Raw genomic sequence first — 26,451 nt, 5'->3', positions numbered from 1 at the left:
CTTCAGGCAGTGTTGGCTTCGGTCACACAGCTTGAGGCTGTTGCCAATGGGCATCACTGTGGGGGTCCGGATGGGGGTTTGTCGGGGACGGCCAGCTCGTCCCACGCATCCCCCGATCGGACTACGACTGTGGTTGCCCGGGATACTGCCCGCATTGAGGCTGATCCCTCACCTGTGGTAGAGTGGGAGGTCGTCTCAAGGTGTGGCAGGGGGCGAAAGACATTCCGGAGGGCTGAACGGAAGGCCTCTCCAGTTTGTCTGACGAACCGGTTTCAGGCTCTGTCTCAGGCTGATACTGATCTTCAGCCTGACATGGCTGCTTGTCCTGTTCCAGAGGTTGCCCCTCAGTCTGCAAGATCCGGGCAGTCGCAGAGGGTGGGCTTACTGGTAGTTGGGAGCTCCAACGTCAGGCGCGTAATGGGGCCCCTTAGGGATATGGCAGCAAGGGAGGGGAAGAAAACCAAAGTGCACTCCGTGTGCATACCGGGGGGAGTCATTCCAGATGTGGAAAGGGTCCTTCCGGATGCCATGAAGGGTACAGGGTGCACCCATCTGCAGGTGGTCGCTCATGTCGGCACCAATGATGTGTGTCGCTATGGATCGGAGGAAATCCTCTCTGGCTTCCGGCGGCTATCTGATTTGGTGAAGACTGCCAGTCTCGCTAGCGGGATGAAAGCAGAGCTCACCATCTGCAGCATCGTCGACAGGACTGACTGCGGACCTTTGGTACAGAGCCGAGTGGAGGGTCTGAATCAGAGGTTGAGACGGTTCTGCGACCATGTGGGCTGCAGATTCCTCGACTTGCGCCATAGGGTGGTGGGGTTTCGGGTTCCGCTGGATAGGTCAGGAGTCCACTACACGCAACAAGCGGCTACACGGGTAGCAGGGGTTGTGTGGCGTGGGCTGGGCGGTTTTTTAGGTTAGATGGCCTCGGGCAAGTGCAGAAAGGGCAACAGCCTCAACGGGTGCGGGGCAAAGTCAGGACATGCGGGGACCAAGCAGCAATCGGTATTGTAATTGTAAACTGTCGAAGCTGCGTTGGTAAAGTACCGGAACTTCAAGCGCTGATAGAAAGCACCGAAGCTGAAATCGTTATAGGTACAGAAAGCTGGCTGAAGCCAGAGATAAATTCTGCCGAAATTTTTACAAAGGCACAGACAGTGTTTAGAAAGGATAGATTGCATGCAACCGGTGGCGGAGTGTTCGTCGCTGTTAGTAGTAGTTTATCCTGTAGTGAAGTAGAAGTGGATAGTTCCTGTGAATTATTATGGGTGGAGGTTACACTCAACAACCGAGCAAGGATAATAATTGGCTCCTTTTACCGACCCCCCGACTCAGCAGCATTAGTGGCAGAACAACTGAGAGAAAATTTGGAATACATTCACATAAATTTTCTCAGCATGTTATGGTCTTAGGTGGAGATTTCAATTTACCAGATATAGACTGGGACACTCAGATGTTTAGGACGGGTGGTAGGGACAGAGCATCGAGTGACATTATACTGAGTGCACTATCCGAAAATTACCTCGAGCAATTAAACAGAGAACCGACTCGTGGAGATAACATCTTGGACCTACTGATAACAAACAGACCCGAACTTTTCGACTCTGTAAGTGCAGAACAGGGAATCAGTGATCATAAGGCCGTTGCAGCATCCCTGAATATGGAAGTTAATAGGAATATAAAAAAAGGGAGGAAGGTTTATCTGTTTAGCAAGAGTAATAGAAGGCAGATTTCAGACTACCTAACAGATCAAAACGAAAATTTCTGTTCCGACACTGACAATGTTGAGTGTTTATGGAAAAAGTTCAAGGCAACCGTTAAATGCGTTTTAGACAGGTACGTGCCGAGCAAAACTGTGAGGGACGGGAAAAACCCACCGTGGTACAACAACAAAGTTAGGAAACTACTGCGAAAGCAAAGAGAGCTTCACTCCAAGTTTAAACGCAGCCAAAACCTCTCAGACAAACAGAAGCTAAACGATGTCAAAGTTTGCGTAAGGAGGGCTATGCGTGAAGCGTTCAGTGAATTCGAAAGTAAAATACTAGGTACCGACTTGACAGAAAATCCTAGGAAGTTCTGGTCTTACGTTAAATCAGTAAGTGGCTCGAAACATCATGTCCAGACACTCTGGGATGATGATGGCATTGAAACAGAGGATGACAAGCGTAAAGCTGAAATACTAAACACCTTTTTCCAAAGCTGTTTCACAGAGGAAGACCGCACTGCAGTTCCTTCTCTAAATCCTCGCACCAACGAAAAAATGGCTGACATTGAAATAAGTGTCCAAGGAATAGAAAAGCAACTGGAATCACTCAACAGAGGAAAGTCCACTGGACCTGACGGGATACCAATTCGATTCTACACAGAGTACGCGAAAGAACTTGCCCCCCTTCTAACAGCCGTGTACCGCAAGTCTCTAGAGGAACAGAAGGTTCCAAATGATTGGAAAAGAGCACAGGTAGTCCCAGTCTTCAAGAAGGGTCGTCGAGCAGATGCGCAAAACTATAGACCTATCTCTCTGACGTCGATCTGTTGTAGAATTTTAGAACATGTCTTTTGCTCGAGTATCATGTCGTTTTTGGAAACTCAGAATCTACTATGTAGGAATCTACATGGACTCCGGAAACAGCGATCGTGTGAAACCCAACTCGCATTATTTGTTCATGAAACCCAGAAAACATTAGATACAGGCTCCCAGGTAGATGCCATTTTCCTTGACTTCCGGAAGGCGTTCGATACAGTTCCGCACTGTCGTCTGATAAACAAAGTAAGAGCCTACGGAATATCAGACCAGCTGTGTGGCTGGATTGAAGAGTTTTTAGCAAACAGAACACAGCATGTTGTTCTCAATGGAGAGACATCTACAGACGTTAAAGTAACCTCTGGCGTGCCACAGGGGAGTGTTATGGGACTATTGCTTTTCACAACATATATAAATGACCTAGTAGATAGTGTCGGAAGTTCCATGCGGCTTTTCGCGGATGATGCTGTAGTATACAGAGAAGTTGCAGCATTAGAAAATTGTAGCAAAATGCAGGAAGATCTGCAGCGGATAGGCACTTGGTGCAGGGAGTGGCAACTGACCCTTAACATAGACAAATGTAATGTATTGCGAATACATAGAAAGAAGGATCCTTTATTGTATGATTATATGATAGCGGAACAAACACTGGTAGCAGTTACTTCTGTAAAATATCTGGGAGTATGCGTGCGGAACGATTTGAAGTGGAATGATCATATAAAATTAATTGTTGGTAAGGCGGGTACCAGGTTGAGATTCATTGGGAGAGTCCTTAGAAAATGTAGTCCATCAACAAAGGAGGTGGCTTACAAAACACTCGTTCGACCTATACTTGAGTATTGCTCATCAGTGTGGGATCCGTACCAGATCGGGTTGACGGAGGACATAGAGAAGATCCAAAGAAGAGCGGCGCGTTTCGTCACAGGGTTATTTGGTAACCGTGATAGCGTTACGGAGATGTTTAACAAACTCAAGTGGCAGACTCTGCAAGAGAGGCGCTCTGCATCGCGGTGTAGCTTGCTCGCCAGGTTTCGAGAGGGTGCGTTTCTGGATGAGGTATCGAATATATTGCTTCCCCCTACTTATACCTCCCGAGGAGATCACGAATGTAAAATTAGAGAGATTAGAGCGCGCACAGAGGCTTTCAGACAGTCGTTCTTCCCGCGAACCATACGCGACTGGAACAGGAAAGGGAGATAATGACAGTGGCACGTAAAGTGCCCTCCGCCACACACCGTTGGGTGGCTTGCGGAGTATAAATGTAGATGTAGATGTAGAACTCCGGATTATGGATTATCAGTTTTAGGTCAATTCCTTAAAATTAAAGAGGACCCGCACTCGAATACCACTTATCCGCCCGCTTGAGTAACTCAGAAGTTATTACTTTTTCAAAGAGAAAAAATCACAACGCAAGCATTGTGATCTGCCATGTCAAAAAAAGTCATTACCTATTGATTCTTACACAGTGTCAATCGCTCAGCAAAGATTGCACTACAAAAACAACTCGACTTGAGATGAAGTCACGCGTTACTACCTGTTTTGACTCTCCTATTCTCGCGTGACACAAAGTATATCTGAATTTAATGGACATCCCGACAAGATTTCGTGGGCTACTAGGACGATTACCCACGTTATGCTACAGCAGCATACCTGAAGATTGTGTCATGGCTGAAAGTGGCGGTAATACAGAAGTACTTATTTGCAGCTCTTGGCTGCGGAATTATGCCGTTTCCTTTTACGAGCCGAGGAGCACCAGATTCAGAATGTACAGCTGCCTATACACGTTGGTTGTATGTAACCCACAACGCCTTCAGATAATACGCACACGATTTTCGTATTCCGTCGCTCGTTAAGAGCAGCTCATTGGTAGTACAGAAAAAATGAACAGGATCGTTTTGTAGTAGATGTAATATAGTTGAATTATGTTCTGGGCTACGTTTTCGATGGAGGCATTGGTTTCTGAGTAATAAAGAAAAATACATTTCAATGCCACTTTCATATTTTTTGCCTAAATAATTCGAAAACTACGGCCTCTAGCGGAAATACATTCCACTGCAAAATTGAAGTACATTAAGGTTCCTACAGAAAGGTCCTGTTCATCTTTTTTGACTGACTAACAGTTAATACTTAGCGAGCGAGAGAATATGAAAATCAGCCACGCAGTATTTCGAGGTGTAGCGGGTTGCATAAAATGGACCGGTAGGAGCTACTGAATCACCTTGTACATTTAATTTTGTCAGGGTGGAAATTAATAGTTGATAACCACCCTCATATTCACTGAAAATTATGTGCTGTACAAGACACAGGAGTGTTGTTTACCGTTCGTGGAAGGGGTAATCTGACTGTACGGTACCGTGACCTAGCTACGAGTTGCGAGTAGGACAGAAGCCGGGAAGAAGTCGCCGTTGGAGCTGGCAGACGGAGCAACAGGCGACCCCGGGCGCGCGCTCCTGTGCCCACAGTATCCATTATTCAGCGGCGCTCGCTCAGACTCGCTAAATAACTCAGCCGTGGCGGGCCGACCGCCGCTAAATTACCGAGGCGGCCGCGACGCGATATTGCTGGCCCGGTAGTTAATTGGCAGCGCGCTGCGCGGAACCGCGGGCAGGCGCCGTCTTCTCCGCTCTTCGGCCGCAGGTGTGGGAGCCGGCACCACACGCGGCCTGCCGGCCCCTGAAACAATATTATCTCGATAAACGCGCGGCCCCGTCTCCGGCAGCACCCCTGCTTCCAGCGATGGACGAAGCAGCGAGGGGCACCTGTATCTCTGCGCCCACCATTGACTGTTGTGTCATTTCTCCTCTTATAACTATGAGAAGTAAGATCTTCTGTTTTTTTTAATCTAAGTGCCAGTGATTGTTAAAAATAATACCATACAGAGTGATTCTTCTTAACTTATAAAGCCTCCTAAGTGCCATAGATGGCGTTGGCACGAGTTATTTAATACAGGACAAATGGGCCGCAAATATCAAGGAATAACCCAAAAGTGGATGACAAATGTTGAACACGTGACGTCACTACATGGTTGCAACATCGGGAATTGCAGCAGTAAATAGAGATATTAAAAAGGGTAGAAAGATTTTTCTGTTTAGCAAAAGTGACAAAAGCAGATTTCAGAGCACTTGATGGCTCAATATAAAAGTTTTCTCTCAAGTACAGATAGTGTTGATGACCAGTGGACAAAGTTCAAAACCATCGTACAATTTGCATTAGATGAGAATGTGCCAAGCAAGATCGTAAGCGATGGAAAAGAGCCATCGCGGTACAACAACCGAGTTAGGAAACTGCCACGGAAGCAAAGGCAACTTCACAGCAAACATAAACATAGCCAAAGCCTTGAAGACAAACAAAAATTGCACGAAGCGAAATGTAGTGTGAGTAGGGCTATGCGAGAGGTGTTCAACGAATTCGAAAGTAAAGTTCTCTGTACCGACTTGGCAGAAAATCCTAGGAAATGTTGGTCTTATATCAAAGTGGTAGGTGGATCAAAACAAAATGTCAATACAATGTATGACCAAAATGTTTCTGAAACAGAGGATGACAGACTAAAGGCCGAAATACTAAATGTCTTTTCCCAGAGCTGTTTCACACAGGAAGACTGTACTGTAGTTCCTCCGCTAGAATGTCGCACAGATGACCAAATGGATCGCAGAGAGGTAGAAAAACAATTAAAATCACTCAGGAAAGGCCGCTAGACCTGATGGGATTTCAGTTCGATTTTACACAGAGTAAGCGAAGAAATTTGCCCCCCCCCGCCCCCCTTCTTGCAGCGGAGTACCGTCGGTCTCTAGAAGAGCATAGCGTTTCAGAAGATTGGAAAGGGCACAGGTCATCCCCGTTTTCAAGAAGGGACGTCGAACAGATGTGCAGATCTATAGACCTATATCAGTTGTATAATTTTGGAATACCTATTATGTTCAATTATAATGACTTTTCTGGAGACTAGAAATCTACTCTATAGGAATCGTCATGGGTTTCGAAAGAGACGATCGTGTGAAACACAGCTCGCGCTATTCGTCCACGAGACCCAGAGAGCCATAGACACGGGTTCCCAGGTAGATGCTGTGTTTCTTGACTTCGGCAAGGCGTTTGATACAGTTCCCCACAGTCGTTTGATGAAGAAAGTAAGAGCATATGGACTATCAGAACAATTGTGTTCAAATGGTTCAAATGGCTCTGAGCACTATGGGGACTTAACAGCTGAGGTCATCAGTCCCCTGGAACTTAGAACTATTTAAACCTAAGTAACCTAAGGACATCACACACATCCACCCCCGAGGCAGGATTCGAACCTGCGACCGTAGTGGTTGCGCTGTTCCAGACTGTAGCGCCTAGAACCGCTCGGCCACTCTGGCCGGCACCAATTGTGTGATTGGATTGAAGAGTTCCTAGTTAACAGAACGCAGCATGTCATTCTCAATGGAGAGAAGTCTTTGGAAGTAAGTGTCATTTCAGGTGTGCCGCAGGGGAGTGTCGTAGTACCGTTGCTATTCACAGTGTATATAAATGATCTTGTCGATAACAGCGGAAGCTCACTCAGGATTTTTGCTGTAGTATATCGAGATGTTGTAACAATGGAAAATTGTACTGAAATGCAAGTGGATCTGTAACGAATTGACGCATGGTGCAGGGAATGGCAATTGAATCTCAATTGAGACAAGTGTAATGTGCTGCGAATACGTAGAATGAAAGATCCTTTATCATTTAGCTACAATATAGCAGGTCAGCAACTGGAAGCAGTTAATTCCAGAAATTATCTTTGAGTATGCATTAGGAGTGATTTAAAGTGGAATGACCATATAAAATTAATTGTCGGTAAAGCAGATGCCAGACTGAGATTCATTGAAAGAACTCTAAGGAAATGCAGTCCGAAAACAAAGGAAGTAGGTTATAGTACACTTGTTCGCCCACTGCTTGAATACTGCTCACCAGTGTGGGATCCGTACCAGGTAGGGTTGATAGAAGAGATAGAGAAGATCCAACTGGGAGCAGCGCACTTCGTTATAGTATCATTTAGTAATCGCGAAAGCGTTACGAAGATGATAGATAAACTCCAGTGGAAGACTCTGCAAGAGAGACGCTCCATAGCTCCGTACGGGCTTTTGTTGAAGTTCCGAGAACATACATACACCGAGGAGTCAATCAGTATATTTCTCCCTCCCACGTATATCTCGCGAAGAGACCATGAGGATAAAATCAGAGAGATTAGAGCCCACACAGATGCATACCGACAATCTTCCTTTCCACGAACAATACGAGACTGGAGTAGAAGGGCGAACCGATAGAGGTACTCAGGGTACCTTCCGCCACACACCGTCAGGTGGCTAGTGGAGTATGGGTGTAGATGTAGATGTAGCTGCACACGCGGTGGTTGAACCTATCGGTCTGTCGCACCGGACCATCCCAGCCGAAGTGTTCTAGTAATTGTCAGTGTGAATAAACAAGAAGCAGTCTTGATCGCATAAATTTTTTAATGTGGTGACAGATTTAGATCTTATTGTAACATCATCTTCAGACCACAGATGTATGACAAAGGCGGTGGCGCATGGCAACCCTCTTGCTTGTGGCTGGTAGTGAATCACCAGGTTTGCCATGCGTCACCGCCTCTGTCAGACATCTGTGGTCTGAAGATGATGTTATAATAAGATCGAAACCACTCAGCATATTAAAAAATTTATGCGATCAAGACTGCATCCTGTTTATTTAAATTAATTATAGATCGCTGTTTACTATAATAAGAACTATGTTCTTTAAAATGTTGAAGTCAGTATGACTCCGCGCTCACGTATGTCACCTGAGCGTCTAGCAGGCAGTAGTTTTGTCCCATGCATGAGAGATTTATGTCTTTACATGGAGGTATTCATTTATTTACCGCTTTCTCGGTCTCCGCTTGTTTACTGCAGAGAACAGTGCACCAAAAGCATACCTCAATGTGTCATAGGTAAATGAGTATAAGCTCCCGAAATGCGTCATTAGCAGTGAATCACATACGTTTTCTTTACTACTTAATGACTGTGAACTCTGAAAAAAAGGGAGGAAAGGAAAGAAACACGAAATAGATGCAATTTCACCTTGATTACAAACAGGAAATTAATTTTCGAGTTCTACGTTTACAACAGATCACATTTACAAAACGTGTTTACAATTTTCACCGTTTGCTTGAATGCAAATATCGCGTTATCCCTGCACGCACGTGCGCGAAAATACCCTCCGTGTTTTTAGTGTGACATCACATGTCACCGTTGGGGCCCACGAGAAATACGGACCTCTCAACGAACCTGTGACGTCACACTAGTCGACTTGCCCGTTACATTTAGCGAACGCTCGGCTACGTGTAGAGCCCACGGGAAACAATATGTAATTGAAAAGTTACCCAGTACAGGTCTTAACTTTGCCATGTGCTTGCATGCATTCAAACTCGGAGTGAAAATTTATTAAACTCGTCTTCAATACTTACTCACTTCCCACCGTAGACGGCTGCTGGCACTCGTAAGACCTATAGTGTCAAGTGTTATGACGTACACTCCATTGCCAGGCTCTCTCGTAGACCTCCTCTTAACATTCGTTATCCACTTTTGTGATATTTCCCGACGTTTGAGGCCCCATGTGCCTTTTCTTTTATTGCGAATAGACCATCTGAGGACAACGTTCCGATTACAATTCTTCGTTCTTTGTTCCTTTCTTCTCTTCCGGTTTGCCTTAATCTGTGCACTATGTTTCTTCTTTCAGGCTTCAGACCATTTTGGACACGTCTATTTAGCTACCCCGCATGGGAATCCATACATTATCAATAATTTTTCCCGAAGAACTTCTCTGTTGTTTATATCTTCTATTTTTATATTGTTTCTTTCTAAATCGTTTTTTTACTTCGTTGACCCAGCTTGTTGTGGACTTCCTACCCCACAAAAGTAGATTACCGTTAATTCGAACCGGACCTCGTTCGGATTACCGATTTGTTCGGATTAGTACGAATTACGGTGGCGAGTTTCTAGAATGAAGTATACCAAGCAGGTAACTAGGTACACCATGGTAGCAAATGGAAACAAGTGTGGGAACAGTGGCTCACTCTCATTCCCTGCCCTTTTTGTTGTGCATTGTTGAGATCCTTGTAGTGTCTGAGGTCAGTGCACTGCCAGTTTGCTCGCAAAGCGCTTGGTTATGTTAGATATCAATCGCTGACACTCTTAACATTTGTATTCCTTCAGGTGTAGTGGTGTACGTATTTTCGTCATGAGTAAACGGAAACATACAACGTTAAATCTATAAAAAAAAAAAAAAAAAAAAAAAAAAAAACAGGATGCTTTGAAGCGGATAGACAATGGTGAGAATTTATCTAAACTGGCAACGGAACTGGGTGTTGGTAAAGCAACCATTTTTGATCGGAAGAAGAACCGAGTGAAGCTTGAACAGTCCTGTGTGTGCAACGCCTTCGGGAAAAACACTCGAAATTCGGCAGACTTTGAAACAGTCCTAGTACGAGAAATTGGATGAAGCTCTTTTCCTTTGGTTTACGCAGGAAAGAGAAAGGGGAACTCCTTTGAATGTAGCATTGCTTCAGGACAAGGCTGTTTACCCGAACAAGTTAATGAATGGTGATGAGTCTATTAGTGTGAGTGCAGTTTGGTTGGACAGATTCGAGAAACGTCTTGGAATCTGTCAGCTAGCAATTACTGGAGAGAAGCTTTCTTCTGACCGTGATGCAGCGAAGGAATACTTGGGTGTGTTTGAAAAATTGATAAGAGAGGGAAAGTATTCTCCCCAACAAATTTATAACGCTGACGAGACTGCCCTTAATTTCAGGGCTTTGCCAAGGAAAAGTCTGGCATCGAAAGCAGAAGACCAATCTCCTGGTTTTACAATGTGCAAAGATCGTGTGAATTAATTAGCGTGCACCAGCGCTAACGGTAATCACAAGCTGCCTTTAATGCTGATCGGCAAATCTGCTAGGTCCAGAGCTTTTAAAAACTTGAACATGAAGTCCCTGCCCGTATATTATCGCAACCAGAAAAAGGCGTAGATGGGTGGTAAGCTGTTCAATGAATGGTTTCACGGTCAGTTTGTTCCCTCTGTTCGACAGTTTTCTAAGGAAAATCATGTCTCCCCGTGAAATCCTTTTGATTGATATCGCGCCATCTCACCCCAGCAATGAGGAATTATTTGATGGGGAAATTGTGGCGAAGTTTTTGCCGCCGAATGATCCACCACTTCTACAGCCGATGGACCAGAGTGTACTGCAAACATTACAACTGATTTATATAAAAGTTTTTTAAGAATGCTGATGCAAGATAATAGCATTCCTTTAGTGGACAAAGTAAAAACGACCTGTGCGAAGGATGTTGTTTATTGGGCCGCTGAGTAACGGCAGAATATTTCAGAAAATATTCTGAGAAAATCGTGGACAAATCTGTGGACATCTCTTGAATTTCAGGACAACGTAGTTGAAACTGAAGAGGAAAATGTAATACAAATGATACAGACAATCCATGGATGTGAAAAAGCTGGTGAAGGAGATGTAGATGAGTGGATGGCAGCCGATGGGGCATGCATGGAGAACCTTACTGACGCTGATTTAGTTGCTGGTGTGACTCAAGACCAGGAAGAAGTGGACTGCTGTGACGGAAGTGACAATGAGCCTGAAAGCGACAAAGGACAGCTGGGGCCACACAGTGACGCAGCGGAAGCCCTTCACCTCGCGCTACGTTATTTGGAGCAATAGCCCACTGCTTCATCTGCTGTTTTGATGTTCATGAGACGACGGTGCTACTATGCGTCCTATAACAGACTGTCTTCATTACGCCAAAAATCAATGACTGAGATCTTGTCATCTAAAAATGTCTGCTGTATTTTAGTAAGTTTGACAGCTTTCTTTTAGTTGTTATGAACTGTTTAAATCTAATGCTTTCTTGCCAATTTTTCTAATACATGTTTAGTGTACTGTGTTAATTAAAATAGTGTGTATGTACATCACTTTACCGCACAGTTTTCCATACTTAAGGCTAACATTTTTTTCATGTTCGGATTAACCGAACGTTCGGATTACCGGGGATCGGATTAGCGGGACTCTGCCGTAATTGAAAATCTTATTGTCTAATCTACTGTCTTGCATTCTAAATATATGTCCACAAAAACACGAGTCTTCTTTTTCTGCCGGCCGGAGTGGCCGTGCGGTTCTAGGAGCTACAGTCTGGGGCCGAGCGACCGCTACGCTCGCAGGTTCGAATCCTGCCTTGGGCATGGATGTGTGTGATGTCCTTGGGTTAGTTGGGTTTAATTAGTTCTAAGTTCTAGGCTACTGATGACCTCAGAAGTTAAGTAGCATAGTGCTCAGAGCCAACCATCTGCTTTTTCTCATTCCCTCTGAAATATTTTCTATGTTTTGATATATTTCAGCAAAAGATCGTAATTTCCAACCTTCTGCTGGTCCTCATATTTTCCTTATTATTCGCCCTTATGTTACTTCTAATTTATCTAAATTGTAGTTTAATCCAGGCATTCGCTTGCATGTAGGCATTCTTGCTTCACTACTGTGTTGTAATGCCTTATTTTTATGTTCTTTTATAGGCACATTGTATTGTAGAGGTCTTTGGTGATACCATATGCTCTCCCCACACAATATTTCACCTATTGCAGACTTTTCCAAAGCATTTTCTTGGCTTATATCACCTAGATACTTAAATTTTCCAACCCTTTCTGTTTGTCCAATATCGGTTTTCTGAACTTTTGGAGCATCCTTAATGTTTTTTAACAAATTTGTTTTCTCTGCAGATATTCTTAAGCCCGTTCTGGTGGCATTTTCTTCTAGGAGATTTATTTGTGTGGTAGCAAATGTTACATTTTCGGAATGTATCGCAAAATCATCTGCAAATTCAAGACTGTTGATTTCGAACTTTTTGTTTCCACTTCCTAACTTTATAGGTGAGATGTTAAGTTCAATAAGTTTTCATTTCTAATTCTTACTATTCTCTCCAACACTCTATTAAAAAGAATTGGGGAAAGGCCGCCACCTTGTCAGTAAGCCTGTTTTTATTTTGAAAGACTAGAAATTTCTCCCATTAATTTTATTTTGCGGACTGTACCTGTTGGTGTTTCACGGATTAGGTTTACCACGTTAGACATTACGCCGATTTCTCGAAGTACTTTATACACACATCAAAAAAAGTTTTGCATAACTTCATTTCCGAGCGTTCCGGAACCTGTACAGAAAATTGGAATAGACATCAACGTAAACATCATTTGCGCCCTTTTTATTGGTCATGAAAACCACACATTGCATGTTGCACCATCATACAGCGAGACCTTCAGAGGTGTTGGTCCAGATTGCCGTACACACCAGTACCTCCAATACCCAGTAACACGTCTTGCATTGATGCATGCCTGTATTCGTCGTGGCGTACTATCCACAAGTTCATCAAGACAATGTTGGTCCAGGTTGCCCCAGGCACCAATGGCTATTCGACGTAGATCCTGAGAGTGGTTGGTGGGTCACGTCGTCCATAAACAGGCCTTAGCAATCCATCCCAGGCATGTTAGATAGGGTTCATGTCTAAAGAACATGCTGGCCACTATAGTCGAGCTATGCCGTTATCCTGAAGGAAGTTATTCACAAGATGTGCACGATGTGGGCGCGAATTGTCGTCCATGATGACGAATGCCTCACTAATATGCCGCCCATTTGGTGGCACTATCGATCGACGGAATGCATTCATGTATCGTATAGTCGTTATGGCACTTTCCATGACCACCAGTGGTGTACGTCGGCCCCACATAATGCCACCGCAAAACAGCAGGGAACCTCCAGCTTGCTGCACTCGCTGGACAATGAGTCAAAGGGTTCAGCCTGACTGGGTTGCCTCCAAACACGTCTCCGACGATTGTCTGGTTGAACACATATGCGACACTCATCGGAAAGAAGAACGTAATGCCAATACTGAGCGGTCCATTCGGCATGTTGTTGGGCCCATCTCTACAGCGCTGCATGGTGTCGTGTTTGCAAAGATGCACCTCCCCATGGACGTCGGGAGTGAAGCTGCGCATCATGCAGCCTACTGCGCACAGTTTGTGTCGTAACAGGACGTCCTGTGGCTTCACAAAAGGCATTATTCAACATGGTGGAGTTGCTGTCAGAGTTCCTCCGAGTCATAATCCGTAGGTGGCGGTCATCCACTGCGGTAGTATCCCATGGGCGGCGTGAGCGAGGCACGTTGAGAGCCCTTCCCGGCGTAAAGTAACAATGCGGACGCGATCGAACCGCGGTGTTGAACGTCTAGGCATGATTGAACTACAGACAACACGAGCCGTGTACCTCCTTCCTGGTGGAATGACAGGAAACGATCGGTTGTCGGATCCGCTCCGACTAACGGGCGCTGCTCATGCATGGTTGTTTACATCTTTGGGTAGGTTCAAATGGTTCAAATGGCTCTGAGTACTATGCGACTTAACTTCTGAGGTCATCAGTCGCCTAGAACTTAGAACTAATTAAACCTAACTAACCTAAGGACATCACACACACCCATGCCCGAGGCAGGATTCGAACCTGCGACCGTAGCGGTCGCTCGGTTCCAGACTGTAGCGCCTAGAACCGCACGGTCACTCCGGCCGGCTTTGGGTAGGTGTAGTGAGATCTCACAATAGTCAAAGGGACAGTATCTGTGACACAAAATCCACAGTAAACGTCTAAATTCAAAAGTTCTGGGAACCAGGGTGATGCAAAACATGTTTTTGTGTGTATATAGTTTCTCTGTAAAAGTCTTTACGATATCCACAAACGTAACTAGAATACTTTTTCAATTTATTAATCCCTTATATGTTGTAATGAATTACTTGTCTCATCATTATCTACGTTGCCACGGTGATTTTTAAACGATAATAACAATTACCCTGTAATGTCCACTTTTTCACAAACATATTTCACCACAACTGAAGTTCGTCTGTTTACATCCATATATGTGTGTATACTCCGAAAGCTAATCTACGTTTTGGTATGTGTCGGAGTGTACTTCTAGTGACCTGTGCGACTGCACAGGATCATAATGTGTACGAGACTATACCTTTGGCAGACTTGCGAGTAAGTGGTTTACCTTCCTTGACCGGAGGGCGTACACCGACTGAAGCGGAACAGCTGTGCTAGCCGAGGGAATCATGTTCTTGAGAAATGGCGGAAAATGTCTCCGCTCATGAGTTAGATGGGCTACCTGGACATATCGCTCCCTTTTGTGTCGTAGCGGGAGGCTTCTACTTCAGACCTTTGTTTCTGATGCGTTTACGGCAGTCCTGGCAGGGTTGTTAATTTCGAGAAGCGTCTTAAGAAGGAAGTGAGTCCGACTGCACTAACAGAGGCACGCGGCACCGTAGATTGTTGTTGTTGTCGTTGCGTTTGTGGTCTTCTGTCCAGATACTGGTTTAAAGCAGCTGTACTACTCTTCCTGTGCAAGGTTCTTCATCTCCGAGTAACAACCTGAACCTACATTTTTCTTAATCTGTTTAGTGTACTGATGCCTTGGTCTCCCACTACGTTTTTTACCCTCCGCGCTTCCCTCCAACACTAAATTTATGATCCATTGAGCCCTCTGAACCTGTCCTACAAACCGGTTCCTTCTTCTAGTCGGTTATGAAATCGTTATACCAGGACGGTCACAGAGGAAAATTAATTTCGTAATAACGTTATATTAAATATTGTTCTTTAGGATCTCGTTGGACTCAAACTATTGCTGTCTCTCATGATGGATATTTCGTGTTTGAGGCTAGCAGTGTCATTTATTCTGGGTGATAACACGTGCTGCGGCCGCTGGTAAAAGAGTAATGATATTGTCTTTGCTTTTCAATATTACTTCAGCGGTGGGCTGCTATTTCAATATAAGTATTTCATATGAGCACATGCACCCCTGCGGTGTGAAAGTCTCGGTCCGTAAGCATCTCGACAATGTTGCTAAGCCATGTCTCCGCAGTGTCTTTTCTTCCTGGAGTACTACTCTGGCATGTTCTGCCGGAGCGCATCTGCGAAATCTGGAAGGTACGAGACGAGGTACTAGTAGAAGGAAAGCTATGAGGACAGGTCCTGAGTAATGCATATGTAACTTAGTTGGTAGAGCACTTGCCGGCGAAAGGCAAAGGTCTCCAGTTAGAGTCTCGGTCTGTCACACAGTTTTAATCTGTCAGAAGGTTTTATATCTGTGTACATTCCGCAGCAGTGTGAAAATCTCATTTTGAATAAGAGGATATTGTTTGTTGTCTTTTTGAGTTATATTGATAAAGGGAATTCCCAGGCAGAGTACGGGTTAAAACACTTATATATTAATTACCTTGTTTCTATTCTGCTGTAATTATATATCTTGAAATTTTTGACGAGTATGTTTGTGCATCTACTGTGCTTTTTGTAGCAAGTTTTGATTTGTGTTTAAATCTGGTATTTTAGTTATCTAAATGCAGGTTTTAGTTCTGTTCCTCTTTCTCTATTAAGGTAATCAACTTTTCGTTACCTATCCGTTTGTAGTCATTTTAACGCCCCAGTCGACTGGCTATGCCAGCACCAGTGAACCAAAAGCATACTTCATTTTGTACTTCGAAACAAGTGTGATTGATTATATACCTAGTTAAAGTTTTTGTTGTTTGATAGATCCACTGGTATTTTGAAGTAATTGTTGTCAATCAGTTCAGCTAGCTGAATGTTGTTCGTGTTGTTAATGGCATGGATGTTTAGTTTTCGCTGTTGAAATCAGTAAATGGTCTCATGATGAAGTGTGTAAGTAAGTCTGCAAAAGAATTTTGTATTTGCCATTTAGTTAAATAAAAACTCTGTGCTAATACACTAGTTAAAAATGGTTCAAATGGCTCTGAGCACTATGGGACTCAACTGCTGTGGTTATAAGTCCCCTAGAACTTAGAACTACTTAAACTTAACTAACGTAAGGACATCACACACATCCATGCCCGAGGCAGGATTCGAACCTGCGACCGTAGCGGTCGTGCGGTTCCAGACTGTAGCGCCTTTAACCGCTCGGCCACTCAGGCAGGCACACTGGTTAAAATCATCCCCGTTGCCTTACTACTTCCCTATTCCTCTCTCGTCTCCCGTGTAACATATCTAAGTATTATCTCTTCTGCCCCTCCTTGTTCCATTCGCGATTAGCGCGTGGGAAGAATGATTGTTGGGAAGCTTCAGCATAACCACTAATCTCGCGTTGTGATCATTTCGTGAAAAGTTTGTGGGGAGGAGGGAAATGTAAATCAGCTCTTGGAATTTAAATAGGAAACATTTGTTCTCCTACTTCAGTCACCGGAAACGCTCTATCATGTTATTCCCCTTTAGTGGGGTGTAAGTCTACTTTACATTCTATACTCTCTTCGTGCATCGTTTCAGCAACTGTTTCTCATAATTGCTTTCTGTACGTTTGACTGAAACAGGGAGTAATTTATTGTGTTTTACACTACTGGCCATTAAAATTGCTACACCACGAAAATGACGTATTAGAGTCGCGAAATTTAACCGACAGAAAGAAGATGCTGTGATATGCAAATGATTAGCTTTTCAGAGCATTCACACAAGGGTGGCGCCGGTGGCGACACCTACAACGGGCTGACATGAGGAAAGTTTCCAACCGATTTCTCATACACAAACAGCAGTTGACCGGCGTTGCCTGGTGAAATGTTGTTGTGATGCTTCGTGTAAGGAGGAGAAACGCGTACCATCACGTTTCCGACTGTGATAAAGGTCGGATTGTAGCCTATCGCGACTGCGGTTTATCGTATCGCGACATTGCTGCTCGCGTTGGTCGAGATCCAATGACTGTTAGTAGAATATGGAATCAGTGAGTTCAGGGGGTTAATACGGAACGCCGTGCCGGATCCCAACGGCCTGCAGTCGAGATGACAGGCATCTTATCCGCATGGCTGTAACGGATCGTGCAGCCACGTCTCGATCCCTGAGTCAACAGATGGGGACGTCTGCAAGACAACAACCATCTGCACGAACAGTTCGACGACGTTTGCAGCAGCACGGACTATCAGCTCGGAGACCATGGCTGCGGTTACCCTTGACGCCGCATCACAGGCAGGAGCACCTGCGATGGTGTACTCAACGACGAACCTGGGTGCACGAATGGCAAAACGTCATTTTTTCGGATGAATCCATGTTCTGTTTACAGCATCATGATGGTCGCTTCCGTGTGTGGCGAAATCGCTGTGAACGCACGCTGGAAGCGTGTATTCGTCATCGCCATACTTGCGTATCTCCCGCGTGATTGTGTGGGGTGCCATTAGTTACACGTTTCGGTCACCTCTTGTTCACATTTACGGCACCTTGAGGAGTGGAAGTTACATTACAAATGGTTTATGACTCGTGGCTCTACCCTTCATTCGATCCCTGCGAAACCCTACATTTCAGCAGGATAATACACGGCAGCATGTTGCAGGTCCTGTACGGGCCTTTCTGGAACAGAAAATATTTGGGCTGCTGCCCTGGCCAGCGCATTCTCCTGATCTCTCACCAATTGAAAACGTCTGGTCAATGGTGGACGAGCAACTGGCTCGTCACAATACGCCAGTCACTACTCTTGATGAACTGTGGTATCGTGTTGAAGCTGCATGTGCAGCTGTACTTGTACACGCCACACAAGCTCTGTCTGACTCAATGCCCAGGCGTATCAAGGACGTTTTTACTGCCAGAGGTGGTTGTTCTGGGTACTGATTTCTCAGGATCTACGCACCCAAATTGCGTGAAAATGTGATCACATCAGTTCTAGTATAATATATTTGTCCGATGTATACCCATTTATCATCTGCATTTATTCTTGGTGTAGCAATTTTGATTGCCAGTATTGTATATTCTTACTCGAACATTTCGCGTATCAATTTATATGTTCGCGAAGATAGAGGCAATGACGTGTTTTTATTGGCACACAAGCCACACTGTTTTCGCCAAGATAGACGTTGTACATTTTACTACCCTTTTGTCATGTCTCCTCTTTTTTGCCTTGTTTTTTAGCTACATGAACAGGTCCCCAGCGGAAGGCTCAAAGTTTTTGAAACATTATATACATTGTTGTAGGTTCAGGTCTAAGGAATCAAAGCCTGCACCCATTCACCGTGGTATGCCTTCGTCTGCGAGCAACCGACGAAAAAGTATTTCAGAATATCGCGTGATGGTGTATGGCTTTCATTATAGTAATTCAGTACAGACTGGCTTCATACCATAATTGTTAAACTCTGACATAACATGCAGAAGATTGTGGGTTTGAATCTTCTGAAGTGGTATGAACTTTATTTATTTTTAAGTTTTTATCTAAACGACTCTGATCATTACTTTTATACGTTAACTGGTTTGAATGTAATTTGTTTCTATACCTGTCACACATTGTATTGGTCATTGTATGAAATACATTATCTGATCTGATTTTTCGTCCTATCAATATTTTTCCGTAGTAAACGTCAACATGGTCAATAGTAGTCTGTAATGTTTCGTTTCTTTAATCGTGCGATTAGGCAGTTTCGACCAGGGACATTTGAAACGCTTGTATTTCATGTGATGAGCTTAGAAAATTATATAACTGGAGTAGAGAAGAAGTGGAAACCATTCTACCGAAAATACTGACCAAAATGGGAAATCCACTGAGATTTACGAATTCGGTCGATTGCTATGGCCAGGTACCTGGGAAATAGCATCTCTGAACCGGTGAAGCTGATTGACTGTTCGCGTGCGACTGCCGTCTGCACCCACGGAGAGAGATTGAAGGGACCCACCTCTGCACGAGGTGTGATTTCAACACTCACTTCACCCTCACAGTAGTTTGGCTTTATAAAGCAGAAGCAGCTCAAAATTAGTACTGACAATTAACGTTATTAGCTATAGAATTTCTGAGAAAATCAGTTACATACGTATTATATTGTGCGATAACTACAGTATTTATAAAAGGCAAAAATCCAGAACACTAACTGAGCAACAGTTATCTTTGTCATCTCTGAATGCGTAGCTAAGAAAACAGTCAAGCTTCAGAAAATGTTATAAATTTTATTATACTTCAGGAAATATATTGGAAAACGTAGATTAATAATCGCACATATGATCACAATATTATTATTTTCTGAAAATAAATAAATACCTTACGACTTATCTTAGAAGAAAGATTAAGAAAAGGTAAACCTAAGTTTCTAGCATTTGTAGACTTAGAGAAAGCTTTTGACAATGTTAACTGGAATACTCTCTTTCAAATTCTGAAGGTGGCAGGGGTAAAATACAGGGAGCGAAAGGCTATTTACAGTTTGTACAGAAACCAGATGGCAGTTATAAGAGTCGAGGGGCATGAAAGGGAAGCAGTGGTTGGGAAAGGAGTAAGACAGGGTTGTAGCCTCTCCCCGATGTTATTCAATCTGTATATTGAGCAAGCAGTAAAGGAAACAAAAGAAAAATTTGGAGTAGGTATTAAAATTCATGGAGAAGAAGTAAAAACTTTGAGGTTCGCCGATGACATTGTAATTCTGTCAGAGACAGCAAAGGACTTGGAAGAGCAGTTGAACGGAATGGACAGTGTCTTGAAAGGAGGATATAAGATGAACATCAACAAAAATAAAACGAGGATAATGGAATGTAGTCAAATTAAGTCGGGTGATGCTGAGGGAATTAGATTAGGAAATGAGAAACTTAAAGTTGTAAAGGAGTTTTCTATTTAGGGAGTAAAATAACCGATGATGGTCGAAGTAGAGAGGATATAAAATGTAGACTGGCAATGGCAAGGAAAGCGTTTCTCAAGAAGAGGAATTTGTTAACATCGAGTATAGATTTAGGTGTCAGGAAGTCGTTTCTGAAAGTATTTGTATGGAGTGTAGCCATGTATGGAAGTGAAACATGGACGATAAATCGTTTGGACAAGAAGAGAATAGAAGCTTTCGAAATGTGGTGCTACAGAAGAATGCAGAAGATAAGGTGGGTAGATCACGTAACTAATGAGGAGGTATTGAATAGGATTGGGGAGAAGAGAAGTTTGTGGCACAACTTGACTAGAAGAAGGGATCGGTTGGTAGGACATGTTTTGAGGCATCAAGGGATCACAAATTTAGCATTGGAGGGCAGTGTGGAGGGTAAAAATCGTAGAGGGAGACCAAGAGATGAATACACTAAGCAGATTCAGAAGGATGTAGGTTGCAGTAGATACTGGGAGATGAAGAAGCTTGCACAGGATAGAGTAGCATGGAGAGCTGCATCAAACCAGTCTCAGGACTGAAGACCACAACAACAACAACAATAGGCGAGGGAGGTAGAGAAGGTAATTCTAATTGTATGTGTCAACAGTCCTGAACTTAATTTCAGTTGTTATGAGAAAAGTGTACTTGAATGTTAAAAATGCATGTTTTCAATAAACCACAAAAGTAGATTCGTGTGCCGGCCGGAGTGGCCGTACGGTTCTAGGCGCTACAGTTTGGAACCGCGAGACCGCTACGGTCGCAGGTTCGAATCCTGCCTCGGGCATGGATGTGTGTGATGTCCTTAGGTTAGTTAGGTTTAATTAGTTCGAAGTTCTAGGCGACTGATGATCTTAGCAGTTAAGTCGCATAGTTCTCAGAGCCATTTTGGACCAGTAGATTCGTGAACTTATTAGCTAATCATTTTGCCATTTTAGAACTTTGAAACTGCATATTCCTGCTGGTCACTTTTTTATTTATCCTCCATTTCATCCTTCATTCTTAGATTTATACTAGCCTCCTGGGTAACAATTTGTGCTACGCTGTTCGCTTCGGTTACTTGCAACTGATTAGCAACAGTTAGATCTTAAACAATATTCTTTCCAGTCTGGATAACTAACGTTTTCGGAACATGAATCCTAGAAACTGCACTGTCATTTAAAGTTATTACTCCATCCATTATACACTCCTGGAAATGGAAAAAAGAACACATTGACACCGGTGTGTCTGACCTACCATACTTGCTCCGGACACTGCGAGAGGGCTGTACAAGCAATGATCACACGCACGGCACAGCGGACACACCAGGAACCGCGGTGTTGGCCGTCGAATGGCGCTAGCTGCGCAGCATTTGTGCACCGCCGCCGTCAGTGTCAGCCAGTTTGCCGTGGCATACGGAGCTCCATCGCAGTCTTTAACACTGGTAGCATGCCGCGATAGCGTGGACGTGAACCGTATGTGCAGTTGACGGACTTTGAGCGAGGGCGTATAGTGGGCATGCGGGAGGCCGGGTGGACGTACCGCCGAATTGCTCAACACGTGGGGCGTGAGGTCTCCACAGTACATCGATGTTGTCGCCAGTGGTCGGCGGAAGGTGCACGTGCCCGTCGACCTGGGACCGGACCGCAGCGACGCACGGATGCACGCCAAGACCGTAGGATCCTACGCAGTGCCGTAGGGGACCGCACCGCCACTTCCCAGCCAATTAGGGACACTGTTGCTCCTGGGGTATCGGCGAGGACCATTCGCAACCGTCTCCATGAAGCTGGGCTACGGTCCCGCACACCGTTAGGCCGTCTTCCACTCACGCCCCAACATCGTGCAGCCCGCCTCCAGTGGTGTCGCGACAGGCGTGAATGGAGGGACGAATGGAGACGTGTCGTCTTCAGCGATGAGAGTCGCTTCTGCCTTGGTGTCAATGATGGTCGTATGCGTGTTTGGCGCCGTGCAGGTGAGCGCCACAATCAGGACTGCATACGACCGAGGCACACAGGGCCAACACCCGGCATCATGGTGTGGGGAGCGATCTCCTACACTGGCCGTACACCACTGGTGATCGTCGAGGGGACACTGAATAGTGCACGGTACATCCAAACCGTCATCGAACCCATCGTTCTACCATTCCTAGACCGGCAAGGGAACTTGCTGTTCCAACAGGACAATGCACGTCCGCATGTATCCCGTGCCACCCAACGTGCTCTAGAAGGTGTAAGTCAACTACCCTGGCCAGCAAGATCTCCGGATCTGTCCCCCATTGAGCATGTTTGGGACTGGATGAAGCGTCGTCTCACGCGGTCTGCACGTCCAGCACGAACGCTGGTCCAACTGAGGCGCCAGGTGGAAATGGCATGGCGAGCCGTTCCACAGGACTACATCCAGCATCTCTACGATCGTCTCCATGGGAGTATAGCAGCCTGCATTGCTGCGAAAGGTGGATATACACTGTACTAGTGCCGACATTGTGCATGCTCTGTTGCCTGTGTCTATGTGCCTGTGGTTCTGTCAGTGTGATCATGTGATGTGTCTGACCCCAGGAATGTGTCAATAAAGTTTCCCCTTCCTGGGACAATGAATTCACGGTGTTCTTATTTCAATTTCCAGGAGTGTATATATCTTCGACACTGTCAGTCTTACAAGTAATGTTTTCGGTATTCGCTCCCCTATGCAGCTTTTGATACTTCCGTTGGCATCCTAAGAGAGACCATGGGGATATCCTCTAAGAAGGCTTGTATTTATCGGATCACTGTATTTAATTACTTTCGCCGACCGTGGTGGCCATGCGGTTGTAGGCGCTGCAGTCCGGAACCGCGCGACTGCTACGGTCGCAGGTTTGAATCCTGCCTAGGACATGGATGTGTGTGATGTCATTAGGTTAGTTATGTTTAAGTAGTTCTAAGTTCTAGGGGACTGATGACCTCATTTGTTAAGAAGTCCCATAGTGCTCAGAGCCATATATTAATTGCTTCTGTAACAGTACGTAATGCTTGGGAGGATATTATATGGCCTTGGACACCCAATTTCTGTAGGTGAAAATCGATCTCAAATGATGTGCAGCCTATTATTCAATGGTGCTTTGCCCTGATTGTCTCGAAAAGTCTGCTCAGTGTTACATTTCTGTAGTCTCGGCATTTCTAGCACAGGAAACCAGACACTGAAATAGAACAACACTGCGGTAACTACGAAGTACACGTGTTTCAGATTCCGAAAGGAACAAGTAATCAAATGTTTCTAGATTTTTGGTTGCAGCTAATCCACAGCGTTGTAGAGGGACCTGTACTTAGGTTCCGGTCGTTAGAGTGTTCTAGAATACATCTCAGTTTACGATCCGTGTCTACAAACCAGAAGAAGGATAAGAAAACTACATCACGTATTCCAATGGGCTTTAAAATGACAGATGAGTGTACCAGATGTGCAAAATTATGTTCAAACTAAATTTACAAACGAATGGAATATTAAAATTTAGATAGTTTACTCATTTTAGTAATATAGCAAGAAGTTCCTATAGCAAGTATAGGCGGGTGTTTGTGGGAAAGCTCAAGACATAGTAGAGTGTTGGTGCTGGCACGCTTCGGAGCATCCCTTTCATCGCACACTATTGGACATGGACCTCTGCTGCAAATGACCCTGACGGATTGTAATGTTACCTCTCTCGTCCGGGGAACAAATATTAAATATCATCAATTATTTTATATCAAATTATGACACGTGTTTAAAAACTGTGTGGTCTTCCTGGTTTCAATATTGGACCATAAGTCCCCGTCAGTCTGTTCACTCTATTAACCGAGCATAAGAGACTTAAATATTTGACAAAGAAAAGGTAACTTCACAGCACGAACATGAACTACTTTAATTACCTTACCTTGAATACTCGTTGTTGCTTGCTCGTTGCCTAGGGGTAACTTCTGGATTTGCTGCAATTGTTAGTACAATGGGTCCTTGGGTTTGTAAAATGCTACGTAAGAACTGATACTGTTTAAAGCTCTCCATATTATATATGTTCGTAATATCATCTTCATAACAATCAGTAGTTCACCAATATAAGCTTTTCCAACATAAGTCGTTGTCTTAAAATCGTCCGTTTCTCACGACTTCTCAAGACTCCCTGTCCCTTGGACTCACCAAAACGCGACTGTCCCTTAGCCTCACCCGGCAAAACTGTTTCTGCATTAACAATCAAAGACCGTACAAAGTACACAGATTTGCCAACATGAATTGAGCATAGATATTTTATACATCACACTTGTACACTTATGAAAACAATACAGAAGTTGAATAGAGTTCTCATATAGTTCTGCAGCAATACATAATACGATTGTCCTGCAAATTATTACCTTTTATAATATAATGATAATATTTCAGTTTAAGTCCACTGTAATTTTATAGTAATATAATTGTTCTTTCATGTCGATTCACGGCACCGCATAGCTCGCCAGCCGATGGTATCGATAGTTTGAGTAGTCTGTTACGTTTCAGTATTCACAGCTTGATCCAGCGACATCATCAGTTCCAATTGGAATGGGGATAGGAGCACTGAGATTGTCCCCACGATCGGTAGAATCGTGTCACTTCGTCGAATGAATCACGTTTGTAGTTTTCATTGCTACATTAGGTCGATGGCCATTTCTGGACACGCAATCATCCAGGGCAACGGATGTTAAAAACAGTTACTGTCCCAGGGATGTAGGCTCCTGCGTCAGTATTATCCTGTGGATGACGTTCATCTGAGATCTCGTGAGATTTGTGGTATTAATCAGTATCACCAAGGCAGCTGTAGACTACGTGAATATTATGTCTTCACGATAGCGATGGCATCTTTCAGCAGGATATCCGTCTGTGCCACGGGCCCGAATTTTTGTTTCAGGTTCCTTATGAGCATCCACTTACATTGATATATTGGCCAACAAATTTGTTTGCTGTAATACAGATGACAAACAAATGGATTTTATTGGGCATGAACTCCACACATTCAGATATGGACAATAATTTATGGGAATTTTGTGACCTGTGCATGGACATCTGATACCACATACCCTTGGAGGAATGTGGCATCAGAGCAGCGGCTGTACTGCATCCCAGCGTGGGCCAACACGCTGTTAAGACACTGGCCGTAAAATTTTGGTTTTCGGTCTATATAATGAAGCCTACTTTATTAAGCACAGAGACTGAGCATTGCTACCCGTGTCACTCTTCCAGGTTTCCTCTTTCAGCAAGTTGTGGGACTCAATTTTGAAGTCCATTTTCAACGTTTTGTTTGTTCAAGACAGATATTCTTGAACACTGGCACGGCATTTTTTCTCACAGAGATATCAGGTGTAAAGACACTCATAGGTTACTTTAATGTTTGCAAACTTCAGATGTATGACTTCGGTTGACGCTTCTTGGAGGTAAAATTTGACTTTCTTCAAAACCGCTCATCAGACCACGTTACTGAGGTCCTGACGATGGTACTGCATCTATTGTATAACTTGATGCTTTGGTTGTTGTGTAATATTGAATGTGTATATTAGTTTGTTTCCAGTCGTTGCAATGTTTTTCCACAGACTCAAGCTCTCTTATCATTCTGCATCAGCATCATAACAAACATTAATAAAGTGTATCATACAAAATAATATTCTACGGTAATTCATTCACATTATCATACCAGCTTCCCCCCATGAACCATGGACCTTGCCGTTGCTGGGGAGGCTTGCGTGCCTCAGCGATACAAATGGCCGTACCGTAGGTGCAACTACAACGGAAGGGTATCTGTTGAGAGGCCAGAAAAACGTGTGGTTCATGAAGAGGGGCAGCATCCTTTTCAGTAGTTGCAGGGGCAACAGACTGGATGACTGACTGATCTGGCCTTGTAACACTAACCAAAACAGCCTTGCTGTGCTGGTACTGCGAACGGCTGAAAGCAAGGGGAAACTACACCCGTATCTTTTTCCGAGGGCATGCAGCTCTACTGTATGGTTAAATGATGATGGCGTGCTCTTGGGTATAATATTCCGGAGGTAAAATAGTCTCCCATTCGGATCTCTAGGCGGGGACTACTCAAGAGGACGTCGTTATCAGGAGAAAGAAAACTGGCGTTCTAGGGATCGGAGAGTGGAATGTCAGATCCCTTAATCGGGCAAGTGGGTTAGAAAATTTAAAAAGGGAAATGGATAGGTTAAAGTTAGATATAGTGGGAATTAGTGAAGTTCGGTGGCAGGAGGAACAAGACTTTTTCTCAGGAGAATACAGGTTTAAAAATATAAAATAAAATAGGGGTAATG

General features: G+C 44.2%; 1 non-coding gene across 1 annotated transcript; it reads right to left on the bottom strand.

Moving 5' to 3' along the window:
• Positions 1-16,447: 16,447 nt before the first annotated feature.
• Positions 16,448-16,531, bottom strand: Trnas-gga (transfer RNA serine (anticodon GGA)). The gene is given in 2 exon segments: positions 16,448-16,482; positions 16,492-16,531. It is a non-coding gene; the product is annotated as a tRNA-Ser (tRNA).
• Positions 16,532-26,451: the final 9,920 nt, after the last annotated feature.

Source organism: Schistocerca cancellata, chromosome 7, assembly GCF_023864275.1.
Source record: "Schistocerca cancellata isolate TAMUIC-IGC-003103 chromosome 7, iqSchCanc2.1, whole genome shotgun sequence".
NCBI classification, from domain to species: domain Eukaryota; kingdom Metazoa; phylum Arthropoda; class Insecta; order Orthoptera; family Acrididae; genus Schistocerca; species Schistocerca cancellata.
Note: the sequence above shows the minus strand (reverse complement) of the source record. Positions and strands in the feature narration are given on the sequence as shown.